General features: G+C 46.6%; 2 long non-coding RNA genes across 3 annotated transcripts; one reads left to right on the forward strand and one right to left on the reverse strand.

Moving 5' to 3' along the window:
* Positions 1-395: 395 nt before the first annotated feature.
* On the forward strand, positions 396-4,744 carry LOC138987061 (uncharacterized). The gene is made up of 3 exons (XR_011463521.1): positions 396-1,092; positions 2,672-3,007; positions 4,625-4,744. It is a non-coding gene; the product is annotated as an uncharacterized lncRNA (long non-coding RNA).
* LOC138987060 (uncharacterized) lies at positions 2,792-18,162 on the reverse strand. Of its 2 annotated transcripts, XR_011463520.1 has the most exons (3): positions 14,561-14,620; positions 11,084-14,331; positions 2,792-6,277 (listed from the first exon to the last, which is right to left on the reverse strand). It is a non-coding gene; the product is annotated as an uncharacterized lncRNA (long non-coding RNA). The 2 variants fall into 2 exon arrangements; XR_011463519.1 differs by having other exon boundaries at positions 11,084-18,162.
* Between the last annotated feature and the right edge of the window lie 1,823 nt (positions 18,163-19,985).

Consider the following 19,985-nt stretch of genomic DNA (forward strand, 5'->3'; position numbering starts at 1 on the left):
TCCCTTCCTCCCCACCGGAGCATCCCTCTGCCCACGGTCCCGCCCCGGGCATCAGGAAAGACCACGCCCCTCATGCTGTCCTGTTTCCAGCCTTCCTCCCTGTCATCACCCTCAACATGACGTCCTGTCCTCCAGCTCCTTCGCACTAGTGCCAGTGCACTGATACCACAACTTCTCGGAGACCTCCAGCTCACCGACCACGCGTCCTTTCCCAGCATGCACCAGGCCCTCCTGGATAGGCTGAGCCAGGGCTGGAAGCTGTCCCCAGCAAACACACCTCTCCCTGACAAACACACCTCTTGGGCTCCTTGCGGTCACCTAGCTACACTCCTAGACTACAGACTAGTAACCTTCCTCCATGCTAATGACCACCAGCTCCACCCACTAATAATTCGTGGAGAATACCGAAGCAACCCCGTGCGATTTCTCAAGTTTCCCAGTCCCGATCTGCATGTTTCTGCCCTGGCACTCTGCTGCCCCTCTCCAGGCCTGCTCCTGACTGCACCCAGCCCCTCATCTCTGCCCGGGATCCCATGCCTTGCACCTTCTCAGGGACTTTGCACCTGCAGTTATCATTCCTCTCTCCTGAACCAGCACCTGCTCCCTCTACATCGGAGCATTCCACAGCACAGGGGGAAACCCACCGTCTTCCACCACCCTATTCTGCAGCTACTGGCACATTACCGGTTGCCCTTCAAAGCAAAACTGCTTCAAATTCTGCTGAGATATTCTCTCCTCAGCCCCCTTCCGTGGAGCTTTTGTCCCAGTCACTCCACTGTAACTGGCCTTGTCATGGCCATCATTAATATCCATACTTCCTGATCCCACAGACACTCTTCAGTGCTCATCTTAGCCAACATCTCAGGCACCTTTGGCATATTTGACTCTTGTGTTCTTTATCCCTCTTTTTTTTTATAGTTCAGGGGCGTGGGGCTTATGTGACAACAGCGTCTCCTAGATGTACTCGACAAGGTACACATTCTACACCTGGATATTGTTTGGGAAGTCTTGGGTCAAATGAAAGACAAGCCAAAGGAAAGAGCGTCCCAGTCACAGCGGGGGAATGGCCCACAGAGGCAGTGGCAGGCAGAGGTGAGAGAGCTCAGACAAGGGAGGTGTGACAAGAAATGAAGAGGAACACCAGGGAAAGGAGGGTTCCACCCCATTCACACTTGGGACTCCAGGGGCACACTGTACAATGACCCAACGGAGGCTTTGGGCAGAAGGGTGGCTGCAGTTTAGGAATTTCATTTTCTGGAGCTGATCTTGGTTCCTGCTGCAGTGCAGGTGAGATCCAAGGGAGGGCTCTGCATCACCCTTGGCAGAAATGTGGAAAGGGACTGAATCCAGACGAAGCCTAAGCAGGCAATGGGCTAGGGGACCTTGCGGCTGAGGCTGAGGAGTGGACGTCCCTGCCCGGGGATGGGCTGGACGATCAGACCCAGATTCAGAGGGGTCTGCACATGCCAGAAGGGTGGCTGAGGCTCAGTCAGCCAGGGAGGACCGGGCCCACAGCAAGAGGAGGGAGACAAAAATGCAAGTTTCATCACCCCCACCCACAGGCGGTGCAGGTCAGCATCACCAGGTGGAGCCAGGAGAGGAGAGCACACCCTGCAAGCACACAGCCCGCTACTTCCAATACCGTGCGTCTTTGGTTCCTTTCAAGCCATGCTTCTTGAAAGTATAGACACCAGGACCATCCTTATCTGGTTACCTCTCGATTCCTCCGCCATGTGCCCATCCACACAACATCCCCTTGCTAACGTCTCCCAAGAGCTCCGTGGGCCAAACCATAGTACCCAGTGCTGTACTGGCCACAGACACATTCCGTTTTCAAAACCACTTTTCCTTGGTCAGAGTCTGTGACAGCAGCCCACCCTGGCTTTCCCCATACCTCTCAGGCCATTACTTCTAAGTCTCCTTATCTGTCCATTTACTTTGATCCCCTCCTAAATCTTGGGCTTTGTTTTCCTCTGGTTTCCAACCTCTGCCCTGTGCTCTTCCACTCCATACATGATCCTTGGGTGACCACGTCACCCCCAGAGCTTTTACCCATCTGACTTGTTTTCATCAGGATCCCCCTGTATGCTGTTGGCTTTTCCTATCACTAAATCTACCTAGAACATCTCAGCTGGGCCCCAGATTCCCCACAGGCCGAGATGTATGGGGCATCTGCACTCAGTTGTCCCATAAGCCCTGCAGGCCTGCTAGTAGCCCCAGGCCAACGTTTCCTGTCTCATGGATGGGCACTGCCATCCACCCAGTTCCTTAAACCACAATCCCAGGCATGCTGCTGGCTGTGATCTTCACTGTGCCATGACTCCCCTGGAGCTGCTCTGGAAAAGGCTGACATGAGATCTTCCTGTTGCCACAGGTGGGGATGGGTTCCTCTGAGAGGCCCTGTTCCTGCAGACACGCTCTGAAGGTGTCCTGAGCACGGGCCTTCACCCTCTTTTGGATCTCTGAGAGAACCCGGGTGCTGTAATGCACCTGAGAGGTTGAAAGCCCTGTCTTTAACAAGATGATGAGTCAGGACACAGCAGTGCAAGCCCATCGCTGGGGAATGTGCCAAAGAATATCCGGAAGAGATCCCTAAAGAACGTTTAGGGAGGTGGGTCTTCATGGGTGTGCACCAAACAAGGGATTGCTTAACTGTATTTTTCCCAATAAGCATCCTGTTCCGATTTGGTCTTCATCTGAGCACAGGAGTTAATTTGATAACACAGGAAACAGTTTAAAATGGCAACTGAGCACAGGCAGCAGATACGCTGACAGCAGATCCTCGTACATCAACATCAGCAGCTACAATTCTCAGCCATCTTTAATCTTTGATGCACTATTCTGATCTGTCGAATGATGTTATCTCCACAGTGTTTTAGAAATGTATTCAACTAACTAGGCACAAGGGATCCTGACAAGAACTAAAACGTACTGAGTTTCACTAACAACAGCAGGGTTTCAACTGTAAAACTTTGGATTCAGGAACACGCAGCAGAGCAAGCACAAGGTCAGTTTTCAAACCAGTATTAATTTGGGCAAGTTGTCCCTTTCCTCAGCCTAAGATAGCTGTCAAGTATAGCGGGTCATGATGAAAACATGCTTTCACTGTAGAGAGGAGTCGCAAATTTTTGATCTTCGATTTCCTCCTGTAAGAATGGGTTCAGTTTCCACAGCTGCAAGCTCGGCTTTCATAAGAGAACTTTTTCAGATAATGCTCACGCCAGGGCCACATTCCAGACCTACTACTTCAGACCCTCTGGGATGTCCTGCCAGCATCAGCTCTTCTAAAGCCTCTCCAGGGGAGATTTGATGCATAGTTTAGGTTGAGAAGCACAATCCCATGATGCTTCACCTGTCCTGGTTTTAAATAGAATCCTGAACTGAAGAGCCATGTTTGCTACTAAAGCAAATTTTTAAAAAATATTGTGTCTTCCCTTCTGAGTGGTATTTTGACATATTTATTCACAGCCATATTTAGAACAATTTCAATGACTCAGTGGTGTGTTATGCCCCCAAGTCCCCTTCCTTACCAGACACTCAGGCAGATAGATGGATGGGAGGGAACACACCTCAGTCCTGGCGGCAGAAGGAGGATGGATGGAGTTCCGTTGTCTTGGTTACTGCTCTGCTGAGCATCCCTCCTGGGTTGCTGAGGTCAGGAAGGGGCCGTCACACCAGGTTAACAGGTATTCCTGTGACCAGAGGTTGGAGCTAAGGGCTGAGATCCGTTACTGAATCTGGGAAATGGAGGCTGGGTCCACGTGATTTGAGAAGGATGGGAAAACAACAAAGTAGAATTTCAGATGCAGGGTGGGTTCTGGGAGCCTGTCCAGAGCCACTGACTTGTGGTCACACAATGGGCGCCTGTGCGTAAACACAGAGACACACTAGACGTGTGTGCTCACTGGGGATTCCGTCCTGACGTGCACAGCGACTGTCTCTGGAGGGAGCATCTAGCACATGTGGGGAGGCGGACCCAGAACGTGGAAGGAGCAGGGCACTCCTCGTTGTTACAAAAGCAATGGCATATCTTTTCCCCATGTCTCACTTGGACATCTGCATTACCTTCCTAAACTGCTTTACTGAGGTATAGTTACACACCACAAATCACACCCATCACTTCCAGGGCAGTGACTTTTAGTAACTTCACACAGTGGTGCAGCCACCACCACAGTGCACTTGTGGAACACTGCCAGCACCACAAAAAGGTTCCGTGTACCCATCAGCAGTCGATCCCCAACAGGACCTGCAGGCCCAGGCATCCTCTCATCTAATTTCTGTCTCTGTAGATTTGCCCTTTGTGGGCATTTCACATCAATGGACTCCTGCAGGAAGTGGCCTTTTGTGTCTGGGTTCTTTCACTTAATACAGTGCTTTGGAGGCTCACCCATGAGGCAGCAGAAAGCAGAAGTTCATCACTTTTCATCCATCTGTGCTCTTCCACTGAATGGCTAAGAATACTCTGTTTACCACTCTCCAGCTGACAGACTTTTAGGCTGCTCCACTATTTGGAGATTACAGACAGTGCTGCTGTGAAAGACATGTAAGGACGAGTATTTGTGTGGACATGGGTTTCATTTCTCATTTCTCCATGATTTCATTTCTTCTTTTGCACGGTGCACAGGCTAGACCCTTCAGTCAGTGTGGAATAGAGGTGGTTGAAGCAGACCTCCTGTCCTGGTCTGGATCTCAAGAGGCAAGCATTCACTCAGACTCTACTAGATGTGATGTGACGAGAGCTGGATGTTTCTCACGGATGTTCTTCACACGGCAACGACGACCCCTTCTATCCCGAGATGGTTGACCGTGTTTATTGATTTAGTTATTTACTTATTTGTCCTGAACGGGTCTTGAACTGTGTCAAATGCTTTTTGTTTGTCTGTCAAGATGGCAGGTGGTTTCCGTCCTTCATTACATCAATACGCTGTTTCCCGTAACTGAAGTTGAGTGTTGGTCCAATACTGCCGTCCTGGGAAAGATCTCGCACAGCCCTTTGCAAAATGTTTCTCGATTTGGTTTGCAGGTACTGTGTTGAGGGTGTATGCATCGCTATTCATGATAGATATGGGTCTGTAGCTTTCTGGTGATGGCAAGTCTGGCTTTGGTACTGGGGTAATACTGTGCTTATAGGATGAATGAGGAAATGTTCCCTCCTCCCTCCTGTCTATTCAGGAAGAATCTGTGAAGGATGGGTGCTATTTCTTCTTTAAACCTTTGATAGATTTCACTGATGAAACCAGGAGGCCCAGGATTTCCCTCTGTGGGAAGGTCTTTAAATGAATGGTTCAATATCGTTGCTTGCTATAGGTACATTCAGATTTGTTATTTGGCCACTGCCTTTAACCCAACTCCCATCCAGTGTTCTCTGGCCTGTTGGTTCCTATGGCTTGGTCTCTGGCCTAGAATTTGACGTGCTGGACATCTCTGCACATCACAGGATTCTGGCTCCTACTCTGTAACTGGGGAGAGTATGCTGGTCAGAAGTGACCCCAGATCACCAACACCCAATGGGCAGGTTGGGGATACAGACTTTGAGGTGGGGAGGGGGTGGCACAGCTGATATCTTCATTTACAACCACCTATCCATCCTCCGGGCGCCCTCATGCAGGCTGTGGGTAATTCTGCAGTTGGGACTGGCACAGCAAAGACCCAGAGTACCCTGTCCCCTCCCCGCCATGGCCACTTATCTACTCTGATCCTTGTCAGTCTTCTCGTCTCCTAGCAACGCAGCCTCACAGGGGATCAGTGATGCACTCGCCAGCACATCTAAGGGTGTCAGATCTCCTCTCTGCTCAATGACTCAACTCTCAAGGGCAGGGACTGGCCATGCAATTCCTCCTCACCTCCCCGTCTCAACAGCCAGCCTGGCACGGCATGGAGGGGATGTAACATATACAGTGAAAACCTTCATGATTGGCTAAATGAGGGACTGTGGATGGCAGGATCGACCTGGGTTGGCTGCTGGAGTGAGCCCATCGCATCCCACCCTGGGGAACTTGTGCCAGGCGGGGATGACCATCCCTGCCCCAGTGCACTGTGGCTAGCATCAGTGACGTACCTTATCCAGACTTGGTGTGCCACCAGCTGTGGACGGACACTGGAGTCACCGGGTCTTCTTACTTCACCCCAGCCTTTACGGAGGGTACAGTTGGGCATGCTCTGTCAGAAATAAACCTGTGCTCATATGGCCTATTAGTCTATGACAAAGGAGCCAAGAACATCCATCACGGAAAATGCTGTCTCTTCAATAAATGGTTATGGAAACCTGGACCCCTTTCTTCACAACATTCAAAAATAAACCACAACCACAGAATACTAAAGACGAAATTGTTAGACCTTAAACCATAAAGCTCCTAGAAGAAGACGTAGGCAGTACGCTCTTTGACATAGGTCTTAGCAATAGTTTTTTTGACATGTCTCCTCAGGCAAGAGCAACAAAAGCAAAAATAAACCAATGGGAGTTCATCAAACTAAAAAGCTTTTACACATCAAGGGAAACCGTCAAGAAAAGAAAAAGGCAACCTGCTGAGTGGGAGAAGATATGAGCAAGTGATATACATCGGAAAACAGGTAGATATCCAAAATAGCTAAAGGACTCATAGAATGTATTGGGAAAAACACCCAAAACCCGATTTTAAAATGGGGCAAAGCACTGAATAGACATTTCTGCAAAGAAGAGATATGGATGGCTAATAGACATATGAAAAGATGCTCCACATCTCCTCCTCAGGGATTAGAAAATCACGACCACAGTGAAGTACTTCCTCATACTTGTCAAGTAGCTGTTATTAAAAAGACAACAAGTAAGAAATGTTGGGGAGGATGTAGAGAAAAGGAAACCCTCGTGAGGTGTTGGTGGAAATGTATATCGGTGCAGCCACTATGGAGACAATGAGGGTTTCCTCAAAAACTGAAAACAAGAACTACCATATGATCCAGCAGTTCCACTTCTTGGTATTTTCTTAAGAACAGAAGAAACACTAGTCACAAAACATATATGTGCCTCTGTTCACTGAAGCGTTATTTACAGCCAAGGGGAGCCAAGATATGAAAGGAACCTAAGTGCCCATCGATAGATGAGTCAAAAAGGAAGAAATGGAAACACACACACACACACACACACACACACACACAGTGGAATATTACTCAGCAAAAAAAAGAATGAAATCTTGTCATTGTCGACAACATGGATGGACCTAGAGGGTGTTATGCCAAGTAAAACTAGGCACACAGAGAAAGACAAATACCACACAGTTTTATTTACATGTGGAACCTCAGAAATAAAATAAGAGAACACGGGAAACAAGACAGAAATAGATTCAGAGACACAGAGAACAAACTGGTGGTTACCAGAGGAGGAGGGAGTAGGGGGATGTGTAAAACAGGGAAGGGATTAGGAGATACAAACTTCCAGTTATAAAATAAGTCATGGGAATGGAATGTACATACAGGAAATATAGTCAATAATCTTGTAAGAAATGTCTGTGGTGACACATGGTAACCAAACTTATCATAGCAATTCATTTCATAATGTTTAAAAATATGGAATCACTCTGTTGTGCACCTGAAACAAATATAATATCATATGTGAAATTTGGGCCTCCCCAGTGGCTCAGTGGTAAAGCATCCTCCTGCAATGCTGGAGCTGCAGGAGGCGTGGGTTGGACTCCTGGGTCGGGAAGATCCCTGGAGGAGGGCATGGCAACCCACTCCAGTAGTCTTGCCTGGAAAACCCCATGGACAGAGGAGCCTGGTGGGCTACATTCATGTGGTCGCAAAGAGTTGGACATGGCTGATGTGACAGCATGCACACACGCATGGCAAATTTACTGAAGAAATAAAGACTGGGGGCTCTGAATGGAGGATGCCAAGGTTCGTGGGTCACTTTTCCTCTGGCAGCCTATGTGACTCTGAGCAATCCCCCTAACTTCCCTGTCCTCTGCTTTCTCACCTCATCAATTAGGATTGAAATCTTCCAAAATGATGGGTCTTTGAAGGAGGAGTAAATAAGGTGACAGAAAGAAATATATTGAATGTGGTCTGATACCTGGTAAAGGATGAACAACCTTGAAATGCCATGTTAGCCCTGCTAAACGTGCCCACACTGACTAAATTCATGCCTCTGAGTTTCAAGAAGAAAAGTTCCCTTGGAGCTGGGAGACAAGTCCTGCAAGATGGGTTGAGCTCTGAAGCTCTTTGATGAGATCACCAGTTCAGACTCCAATAAATATACCTGTTCTCAAGTGCCTCTGTCTGCAGAAGACTCTGGGTTTCTGCAGAAATATAGCTCTGGGGGCTATCTGAGAGCACAGACTGACAGACAGCAGAATTTATTTTCACTTCTGAAGAATCTCACAGGCACTTGCTGGCTACACAACATTGGGCTCTGAGTGTGGGGAGGAAAAGTACATTTCATCACTCATGTCTCCTGTAATGAAAAGGGAAGCTATTTGTTATTAGGGGAAAGACGTTTGTGAAGCACAGATCTGAGAAAGGTCTTGAATTCAGAATACATAAGGAATTTTAAAATTGCAGAGGACAAAATGTAGTGAAGGAGGACAGATCCTTGTGCCAGGGGTTGGGGTGTGGGAGGGGAAACCAGAAAGGGGCAGCACCTGGGCGTTTTTAGGGTGATGGACATGGCCTGTGTCCTGGTCGTGGTGGTCATCACTGGAATCTCTCCGTGTGTCACAGCTCAGAGAGCTGCACACCCAAAGACAAGCAGGCCAGGAATTCCCTGGTGGTCCGGTGGTTAAGAATGTGCCTGCTATATAAAATCAATACACAGAAACCCCTTGCATTCCTATAAACTAATAAAGAAAAATCAGAAAGAGTAATTAAGGAAACAATCCCATTCACCATTGCAATGAAAAGAATAAAATACTTAGGAATAAATTTGCGTAAATAAACAAAAGACCTGTATACAGAGACCTATTAAAAAAAACTGATGAAAGAAATCAAAGATGACACAAATGGATGGAGAAATGTACCACGGTCTTGGATTGGAAGAATCAGTACAGTGAAAATGAATCTACTACCCAAAGCAATCCATAGATTCATCACAATCCCGATCAAACTAGCAAAGGTATTTTTTCACAGAACTAGAACAAATAATTTCACACTTTGTATGGAAACACTAAAGATTCCAAATACCCAAAGCAATCTTGAGAAAGAAGAATGGAACTGGAGGAATCAACCTTCCTGACTTCAGACTATACTACAAAGCTACAGTCATCAAGACAGTATGGTACTGGCACAAAGACAGAAGTATAGATCAATGGAAGAAAATAGAGAACCCAGAGATAAATCCACACACCTATGCACACGTTATCTTTGACAAAGGAGGCACAAATATACAATGGCATAAACAAAGTCTCTTCAACACGTGATGCTGGGGAAAATGCTCAACTACGGGTAAAAGAAAGAAACTGGAAGACTTTCTAACACCATACACAAAAATAAACTCAAAATGGATTAAAGACCTAAATGTAAGACCAAAAACTATAAAACTCTTAAGAGGAAACCATAGGCAGAACACTCTCTGACATAAATCACAGCAAGATCCTCTATGACCCATCTCCCAGAGTAATGGAAATAAAAACACAAATAAACAAAAGGGACCAAATTTAACTTAAATGCTTTTGCACAATGAAGGAAACTATAAGCAAGGTGAAAAGACAGCCCTCAGAACGGGAGGAAATAATAGCAAATGAAACAACTGTCAAAGAATGAATCTCCAAAATATACAAGCAGCTCATGCGGCTCAATACCAGAAAAACGAACAACCCCATAAAAAGTGGACAAGAGACCTGAACAGACATTTCTCCAAAGACATACAGATGGCTACCAAACACATGAAGAGATGCTCAACATCACTCATTATTAGAAAACTGCAAATCAAAACCACAATGAGGTATCATCTCACACAGGTCAGAATGGCCATCATCAAAAAGTCTACAAACAATAAATGCTGGAGATGGTGTGGAGAAAAGGGAACCTTCTTCCACCGTTGGTGGGAATGTAAAGTGGTACAGCCACTGTGGAGAGGAGAACAGAGTGGAGATTCCTTAAAAAACTGGGAATAGAACTGCCACACGACCCAGCAATCCCACTGCTGGGCATACCACCCTGAGGAAACCAGAAGTGAAACAGACACATGTACCCCAATGTTCACAGCAGCACTATTTACAATAGCTAGGACAGGGAAGGAACCTAGATGTCCAATGGCAGATGAATGGATAAGGAAGTTGTGGTACATACACACAATGGAACATTACTCAGCTATAAAAAGGAACACATTTGAATCAGTGCTAATGAGGTGGATGAACCTGGAGCCTGTTATACAGACAGAAGTAAGTCAGAAGGAGAAAGACAAATACTTATATTAATGCCTATATATGGAATTTAGAAAGAAGGTAGCAACGATTCTACATGCAGGGAAGCAAAGGAGACAGAGATGTACAGAACACATTTTTCAACTCGGCAAAAGAAGGTGAGGGTGGGATGATTTGAGAGAATAGCAGTGAAACATATACATTACCATATGTAAAACAGATGACCAGTGCAAGTTCAATGCATGAAGCAGGGCACCCAAAGCCGGTGCTCCGGGATAACCCAGAGGGATAGGGTGGGGAGGGAGGTGGGATGGGGGTTCAGGAGGGGAGGACACACGTATACCTGTGGCCGATTCGTGTTGATATATGGCAAAACCCATCACAATATCGTATAGTAATTATTCTCCAATTAAAATGAATTGATGATTAAAAAAATAAAACAGAAGCCCCCTGCCAATGCAACAGGGCAGGCGTTCGGTCCCTAGTCCAGGAAGACTCCACGTGCCGCAGGGCAACTAAGACTGTGTGTCACAACCACTGAACCCACCTGCTCCGACTACGGAAGCCCCCGAGCCTAGAGTCCATGCTCTGCAACAAGAGAAGTCTCTGAGATGAGAAGCGCATGCACCGCCACTAGAGAGTAGTGCTCCTCCTCCACAACTAGAGAAAGCCCTCGTGCAGCAACAAAGACGCAGTGCAGCCAACAATGAATAAATAAATAAGAAGAAAGAAAACCGGGCCAAGCTTACTGTATGTTCATTTGAAAAATCCAATGGTAGATACAGAAGCAGGTGCATCTCTCTATATCCTTTGAATGATCATATCTTGGGTGAAGCTAACAAAAATTACATCACAGGCTATGTTAAAACTTTAGATCAGCTTCCCAGGCACTGCTCTTTTCTAGAGAGCTACTTTTCTCAGAGAACTGTTACCTAGGAACTTTAGTCACCGGAACTGAGGCCTCCACCACATTCCAGGGCAGAAAGCAAAAGACGTTAGGAAGACACGGTTCAAATCCTATGAGTTTATGAGTTGCCTGTGACCACAGGCTAGGATGACCACACATCCCAGAAAGAGTCTCTTCACATTTCAGTAACTGAAACCTGTATTTCAACCACTCAGTTCAGTTCCTTCAGGCCACTGCTGTCCCCTTAAACAAACACTTGGTGTGAAACACTTGGAAAATGACCTTAATCCAATTCACTCCCAACCTCTTTTCACATGTCACAAGGAGTCTCTCACGATGATATTTCCTCACCTAGAAAGCCAATTCTCAGATTAACAAAAGAATTCACACACACACCTTGTGAAGAAATACTGAGATTTTAGAAAGTGACTCCCAACTAGCCCATGGTTCATCACTCTTTTCTCTCTTCTCCCTCCATCCACTCTGAGAAAGGAATATTTGGCCATGCTGTCTGATTTGCCCACCAAGTTGCTCATACCACACACAGGATGTTGTTACAAGTGAGCCTACACACAAGGCATTGACACCAGCCAGCCCTACTGAAGTCGGCTACCTGGGAGGCAGGGAGGTGGCCGGGGCAATAAATTCATCATCTCATTTCCTTCATCACCCTACCCCATTTCATTCCCTGCAATCACTTGGCCCAAACGAATACAGATCTCGCACCAAATCGCTGCATAAATCACCACTGCCTCAAGTTTCCTTCGTCATCTCACGTGGCTTCTGAGGCCAGGGAACAGATTTTACTTGAGATGAGTAAAGCTAGAGAGACAGCCCATTGGCCAGAGATTCTGTTTGGGAGGTGATGTCTCTCGGTGTACTCTTTACGACCCCATGGACCAAGGCCCGCCAGGCTCCTCTGTCCAGGGGATTCTCCAGGCGAGGATACTGGAGTGGGTTGCCATGCCCTCCTCCAGGGAACCTTCATGACCCAGGAATTGAACCCAGGTGTCCTAATTCCCCTGCATTGCAGACAGATTATCTACCACTGAGCCCCCAGGGAAGCCCATGACGAACCTAGACAGCATATTAAAAAGCAGAGACATCACTTTGGTGACACAGGTCTGCAGAGTCAAAACTATGGTTTTTCCAGTAGTCGTGTAGAGATGTGTGAGTTGCATCATTAAGAAGACTGAGTGATGCTTTCGAATTGTGGTGCTAGAGAGATGACCCTTTAGAATCCCTCTGGACTGTAAGGAGAACAACCCGGCCAATCCTAAAGGAAATGAACTCTGAATACTCACTGGAAGGACTGATGCTGAAGCTGCAAAACTTTGGCCACCTGATGCAAATAGCTGACTCATTGGAAAACACCCTAATGCTGGAAAAGATCGAAGGCAGGAGGAGAAAGGAGGAGACAGAGGGTGAGATGGTTAGATAGCATCGCCAACACAATGGACATTACTTTGTTCAAACTCAGGGAGATAGTGTAGGACAGAGGAGCCTGGCATGCTGCAGTCCATGGGCTCGTTAATAGTTGGACACGACTGAGTGACTGAACCACCACCACCACCACCCTACCTTTGAGCTTCCCTAAGGTGCCACAGCCCCACTCTCAGCAGGGCTAAGAAGCTTTCTGTGTCTGTCAGTGGTAAAGGCTGAGACTCAATGTCTTCACACTCTCAGCGCCCCCTGCTTAGGGTTGATGGCGGGTCCTTAGAATGCTCATCACTCCCTCCCAGAGCTCAGACCAGGCAGCCTTCTCACAACAGTAATGGAGCACCCTACCCTGGTACAGAATTGGGAGTTGGAGCTGTTTACCCCTCAATGTGTTTTCTCCCTTTACATTCACTTCCACATTTCTTCCTTGAGTCACTGAATCCAACTCCACTCATCCCCAACGGGTTCCTGTAACAAGCTGCACCTGCATCTCTAGCCCATCTCTAGCACCACATGCACAGGGTGGGTGCATGTACCCCCTGCGCTATGTATCTTCTTTCTCCTTTCTCTTGGAATCTGTCGATTCCCAGACATCATAAAAAAGGCTCCAGACCGCCCACAAAGGGGTGGTGCTGCAGGGGAGGCTGTGACTCTCATCCACAGCCTGGGTCAAAGCAGGACTGTGTTATAAGCACTGCAAGCTGCCCCACTGCATCATGGGAGCCAAAAGAGCAAAGGTCTGAAAGTCCTAACACAGACATTTCCGTGCATAGAACACCAGTGTCTTCCTTGGGACCTGTGAGCTATTGTTTGGTTTGGGCCTATAGCATCAGTGACCTTTTTCACAATGCTTGCAGGCTTAGCCAGCCTTCCATCAGGAACTCTCTACTCCCCACAGCCCCCCACCTACTGTACCAAAGATATTACTTCTGACTTCAGTGTGCCGATTGGGTTTTCACCTGGCAGGGATACCCACACAACTTTTTTATGCTGAAACCTCAAGATACCTGAGGAGAACAAGTCTTCAGAAAGTCCATTTTTCAATTATAATAGAAAAACTGCCTATGTAACAATGAAGATACAACACATTAAAATACTAATAAAATGTTATTTGGAAATTATCTAGAATGTCACACTTAAGAGGAAAAAACTTAGTATGTGGTCTATTGCCTTCCAGGTTTTGTTCTCTGCATTTAAGAAAATTACGAGATGGGGGAGGTAATGTCTTCATGATATTGTATCTGTGGTTCTATCTGTTTATCACTATAGTTATGCTACTTTCCATAATGATGAGGGTGCTCCACTAATGTTGGTCAGAGGAAACACTGTTTAGACCTCAGTATGGACCAGGAACTGTTCTCTGTGATGTGTGCATGTTGACATGACACCTCATGGTCTTTCATTCACCTAGGAGACACTGTGTTCAATCCATACACCGATCCATAGTAATGTTTCATGCGGATGGAGAGGTTGATCTGCCTTTTGATCCAGAGTACACCAGACACTGCACTGTATTCCAGATTGGGGGTCAGATACCACACCTGGCTGTTTCTCTCTGGCCTGGGCACCAATCTGACTCAGCTCTTGCCAGCTAGGTGACTTTGTGCAGATTCATTCACCCATTAACATCTATGTGTCTCTGCTCCTCAGCTGCCGAAAGGGATGGTAGCACTAAAAATGCTTCCCTCACAGTGTTGCTGCTGCTGCTGCTGCTAAGTCGCTTCAGTCGTGTCCGACTCTGTGCGAGCCCAGAGACGGCAGCCCACCAGGCTCCCCGTCCCTGGGATTCTCCAGGCAAGAGTACTGGAGTGGGTTGCCATTGCCTTCTCTGCACAGTGTTGCTATGAGTACTCAAAGACTTCATTACGCGTATATGTACAGAGAGCTAAGCACGGTCCAGAGGGGAGCTCTTCTTCTTGTGTCTCTTCACTTCTGTTTCCGCTTGTACTAGTAGCCCCCTGTCCCTGCCCCCACGCTTTCACCTCCCCCACCCCTACTCTGCTCTCTCTCCCCTGTGCCCCTGTCCTCAGACTCTCCCTCCCAAAACACAGCTGAACATCTCCTCACGATTTACCCCAGAAAATACCCATACCATCACCCTTGGATTAAACAATCATGAATATTAGCAGAAAAGATAAGAAACACAATAAACGGGCAATGCTAAAACTACACAAGAAATAAGGCATTACTGATGAAAGTCTGACTCCTAATATTTTCATATCTTCATCAGAGTCAGATTTTCAGAATTTGATATATGAGAATTAGACTTGATAAAACAATGGCAGAAAAGGCAATGCAACGTGGTTCCTTAAATAAGACCTAACAAAATGGGGCACACGGTGTGTTCACGGGTTGAGAAATTCAATATAATTAGGATGTCAGTAGTCCGCATACAGATCCATCAGTTTCATACAATTCCAGTCAGAAATTCCAGCAGGACTTTTTTGTACATATAGACTAATTGATGATAAAATTTCTGTAGTAAGGCAAATGAACTAGAATAGCCAAATGATTCTGAAAAACAATGTTGGAGGATTAACACTAACCTGAAATTTACTTTGCACCTTCAACCAAAAGTTGTAAGCAACTAGGTGTCTATGAAGGGATGAATGGATATAGAAAACGTGGTGACACCGGTCAGAACGGCCACCATCAAAAAGTCTACAAACAACAAATGCTGGATAGGGTGTGGAGGAAGGGGAACGCTCTCACTCAGTTGATGGGAATGCAAACTGCTATAGCCACTGCGGAGAACAGTGTGGGATTCCTTTAAAATCTGGGACTAGAACTGCCATGTGACCCAGCAATCCCACTGCTGGGCAGACACCCCGAGGAAACCAGAAGTGAAACAGACACATGTACCCCAACGTTCACTGCAGCACTGTTTACAATAGCTAGGACATGGAAGCAACCTGGATGTCCATTGGCAGATGAACGGATAAGGAAGTTGTGGTACATATACAATGGAATATTACTCAAGTATAAAAAGGAACACACTTGAGTCAGTTCTAATGAGGTGGATGAACCTGGAGCCTGTTATACAGAGTGAAGTAAGTCAGAAAGAGAAAGAGAAATACTGTATATTAACGCATACATATGGAATTTAGAAAGATGGTACCAATGACCCTACATGCAGGGCAGCAAAGGAGACATAGACGTAAAGAAAAGACTCGGACTCAGTGGGAGGAGTGGGTGGGATGATTTGAGAGAATAGCATTGGAACATGTACATCACCATATGAAAATAGATGACCAGTGTTAAGTTCCATGCATGACACAGGGCACCCATAGCCGGGACTCTGGGACAACCCTGAAGGATAGGGTAGGGAGGGAGGTGGGAGGGAGGTTCAGGATGGGGGGACACGTGAATCCCTATGGCTGATTCATGTTGATGTATGACAAAAACATCACAATATTGTAATTACCCTCCAAATAAAAGAAACTAATTTTAAAAGAGGAAATGTGGCGATATATACAATGGAATATTATTCAGTCAGAAAGAAGAAAATTCTGCCTTTTGCAACAACATGAATGGACTTCAAAGGCTTTATGCTAAGTGAAAAAGGTGAAAGAGAGAAAGACATATATTGTATGTTCTCACGTATTCGCAGAATCTAAAAAAGTCAAACTTACAGAAATAAGAGTTTAGAATGGTGGTTTCCGGGCCCTGGGGAAAATGTTGAATACAGGGTACAAACTTACAGGTATGAGATGAATAAGTTATGTGGATCCAATGTATAGCATGGTGAGTATAATTAACAAAACTGTATAATACAGTGAAAGCTAAGAGGGTAGATCTGAGATGTTATTTCCTCAACGTTTTTTTAAAAGGATTATGTGAGGGGATAGAGTGCCAACCCTGCCATGGTAATCGTTTTGCCAAATATGTGTGTATCAAACCATCACATTGGCATCTTAAACTTACAGGTTATATGTCAATAATACCTCAAAAAAGGTGGAAAAAATAAGAGAGTCCTGCATGTTTCTGGCGGGAGAGCCCTCAAGCTATATTCTGTGGCCCTCTGACATCTCCCCATCATTCTTGAACTTTCCCTTATTACTGACATGACAAGGTGAACCAGGCTCATTTATCCTTTCCTTCCTCAGCCTGGGAACCCATCATTTAGTGGAGAAAGGTGTTCAGAAGCTAGGATCTGGGGACTGGTGTAATTAGTGCCATTGGAATGTTGCTGTTTCCAGTAACTTGGGAATACATGTGTGTACACAATCACACACACAAACACGTAGACACACATCTATAGTTATAGATCAGTCTAGCCACATATGCACACCTATCGAATACAAGAAGTTTGCACGGAGACCTTTAGTTCCAGTAGAATTCCTCAGAATTTGTTCTAGTTCACTTCCTTTCCATATTGGAAATTCCCTTTTCCAAAATTGACAGACGTGGCTCTCAGCATTCTTATGTATTTGCCGAGTTGATGAATGCCAGTGCATGTAAGTGATCCTTCCTCCACAAAAAGGTCCTCCTCACAATCTGTGCAGAACCATCCCTGGCCCTTGACTTCCACACCTCACTCAAGCTTGAATGCATGAAGCAGTTAGCCTCCTTCCCACCCAACCCCCAGGGATATCCTTCTTTCCACCTTGGGCTCTGACTCTCCAGGCAGGGATGCCCCTTTACACATACACATGCCTTGCCTGGCAACACCTAATGGCTTTAGGACTGACTTGCTCAGGCACAAAAAAGGGAAGGGAAAGAAAGGGTAGGGACAGGAAAAGGTGAATATGTCCTAATACAGTCAGCCAATCAACGTGAACTGGGCCAAACCCAAGCAATGTGATGAAGCCAGCCGTGTTTTTTTTTTTTTTTCCCCCTCATTGTCCTCCAACTTCCCTTCCTGCCTCTGTCCTTTGCCCCAGTTCCTTTTTCTTCTTAAGTCCTGCCCCCCATCAAGAGTACCAATGTTATGAGGCATGATTCCCACATTATAACTGATCTCTGCTGCTTGGCTGACATTCAGCGTGACATCCCTGCAGCTAGGACACTCAAACTCTCTCTCTCTCATGATGGACCAGAAGGCTTCACTCCTAATTTCAGGGATAGGTAGGAGAGACGGTACAGGCCACATGTTGGAGCCTTCAGTCCTTCATCTGTGAAATGCGGATGATCACAAATTGTGGGAGAAACAGAGACAGCAGCAACCAGACCCCTTTCAATGAGTGCTACATGCCAAACCCAGTGCATCACAGGACTGCTTGACATTCAGGAGCACACCAAGTAGATTTCCATGCCAGGACAGTTGCATTTCTTGTTCCTTCTGCCTGGAATGCTCTTCCCTTAGATAACCCCATGGCCTGCTCCCTCACTTCCTCCAGATCTCTGCTTACTTGCCATCTTTCAGGGAGACTTTCCCTCATTACCTTGAATAAAATAATAACCTCATACCTACATATACCCTTTCCCCTGATCTAGCATTATCTTTCTTCACAGCACCTGCCACCCTTGATTTATTTACTGACCACCAAGTCTCTACGAAAGGAGAGGAGACTTGGTCAGTTCTGTCCTGTCCCAAACTCCTCCAATAGTGCTCAGGTATATGGCAGGTGCTCAGAAAACATTTGCTGAAGGATAGTCTGAAGCCAGGCCCTTTGCACACAATGCTAACACGCACAGGTACCCTGCAAGATGTGCACTGGCCCCCCTGTATTAATTATGATACATACTGAGATTCCAGGAGACAACTGATACGCTCAACAACACACAGTCAGCATGTGAGGTTCAAGGCCTCGGAATCATGTCTGCCAGCTTCCAAACCCTCAGTTCCTGGACAGAGACCTCACAGCCAAGAACATAAGAGGTTTTATTTCTGACACAAAGACTCCAAGCAGCTCAGATAGATACCCAGAGACACCAAAAAGAGCTCACTGAATCTCTGCACAGAGAGCACATAACTCGTCTCAGACCCTCAAACACAACTGAGACCATAACCATACACACTGTGACAAAGACCCTCCAAACAGACCAAAGTCTTCAAGACGGAAACAAATGAAAACTGCACAGATACTTCACATCATGGAGAATCACTCCCAAACCACTCGACACTTACCAATCTAATACAAAAACCCTAAACAGAAAGACAGAACTTTTAATAACTCAAGAACATCATATAACCTTTAGATAAAGTCCCCAGACAAATGGAAACCCTGCACCCTGTGCACAGATCCCCAAGCAGCTCATAGTTTACACCTTTACACAAACCCATCCTTAAAGCAGCTCAGAGACATCACAACTTAGGGCCCAGAATCAAAATCTCAGAGCTCTCACAATCTCAGGTGCACACGCCTACACAGAGATCTCACACCCAGGGACTGAAATGCCAGAAAGCTCCAAAAATGCACACCCCGGAATACAGGGACATGCATCCTAGGGGCTCTGTACTATGGCTCCCAAAATCCACTCAGATCAAATATCCCACCACGCACAACTCCGCCCAAAGGCTCAAGGAGATCAAATGTACCCGAACAGCACCTGTGTTGTCACACGTAGCGATACACAAGCCCAGGCTCCCTGACACAGGTGACCCTCCGGGGAGAGACAGCAAACTCAGAGACCTCTCCCTGGACATGAATTGCATGCATTTCTGCGAATAACCGTGCGCTGCCACACGATCCAGACTGAGCGAGAGCTGAACAAGACTGAAACGCCGTCACCGTGCACAGCCAGCGACTGCGCCAAACCTAGCCACTAACCAGGGTAGCTATTCGACCCCTTCCGGAAAAGCAAAAAAACTCGCAGAACAATTGTATGCTCTAAAAAGCCGCACAGGGCAACAGGCCTCTCGCCCTCAGCTTTGGCTCTGCGGTCCCAATGCCTGTAACAGCCAGCCAGCCAATTGGAACTGGGCAGGAGACGAAACAGGGCGGAAGTCGCGGGACTTCCGGCGCCTATTCGCGCCCTGGAAGAGCTAATTCCGGCGATCACGCGGTGACCAATCAATGCCCAGAACGCTTCCGTGATGCTATACCCAGAACTGGCAGCCCATCTCGCTCCGTAGCCGTCCCCCCTCGGATGTAACCATGTAGAAACGAAGGGGTCGAATTGGAAACGAGACGAAGACAGTTGAGGCTTAATAGCGGTGTCCACTCGGACTCAAATGCAGCGGGAAGACGGAATGGAGCGAATGGGGATGGACCCAGTGATGCCACAATGCCTCCGCTGGGAACTCTGGTCGATGCCTGACGCGGTGTAAAAGTACTCTTTGTTGTCACGCCCCCTCGAATGGTACCTTCCAGAGTGGGTGGTCTTTCCGCTACCCCTTTGTGGTACATCCCAGGACAGAA

This window comes from Bos mutus, unplaced genomic scaffold, assembly GCF_027580195.1.
Source record: "Bos mutus isolate GX-2022 unplaced genomic scaffold, NWIPB_WYAK_1.1 CTG561, whole genome shotgun sequence".
NCBI classification, from domain to species: Eukaryota; Metazoa; Chordata; class Mammalia; order Artiodactyla; family Bovidae; genus Bos; species Bos mutus.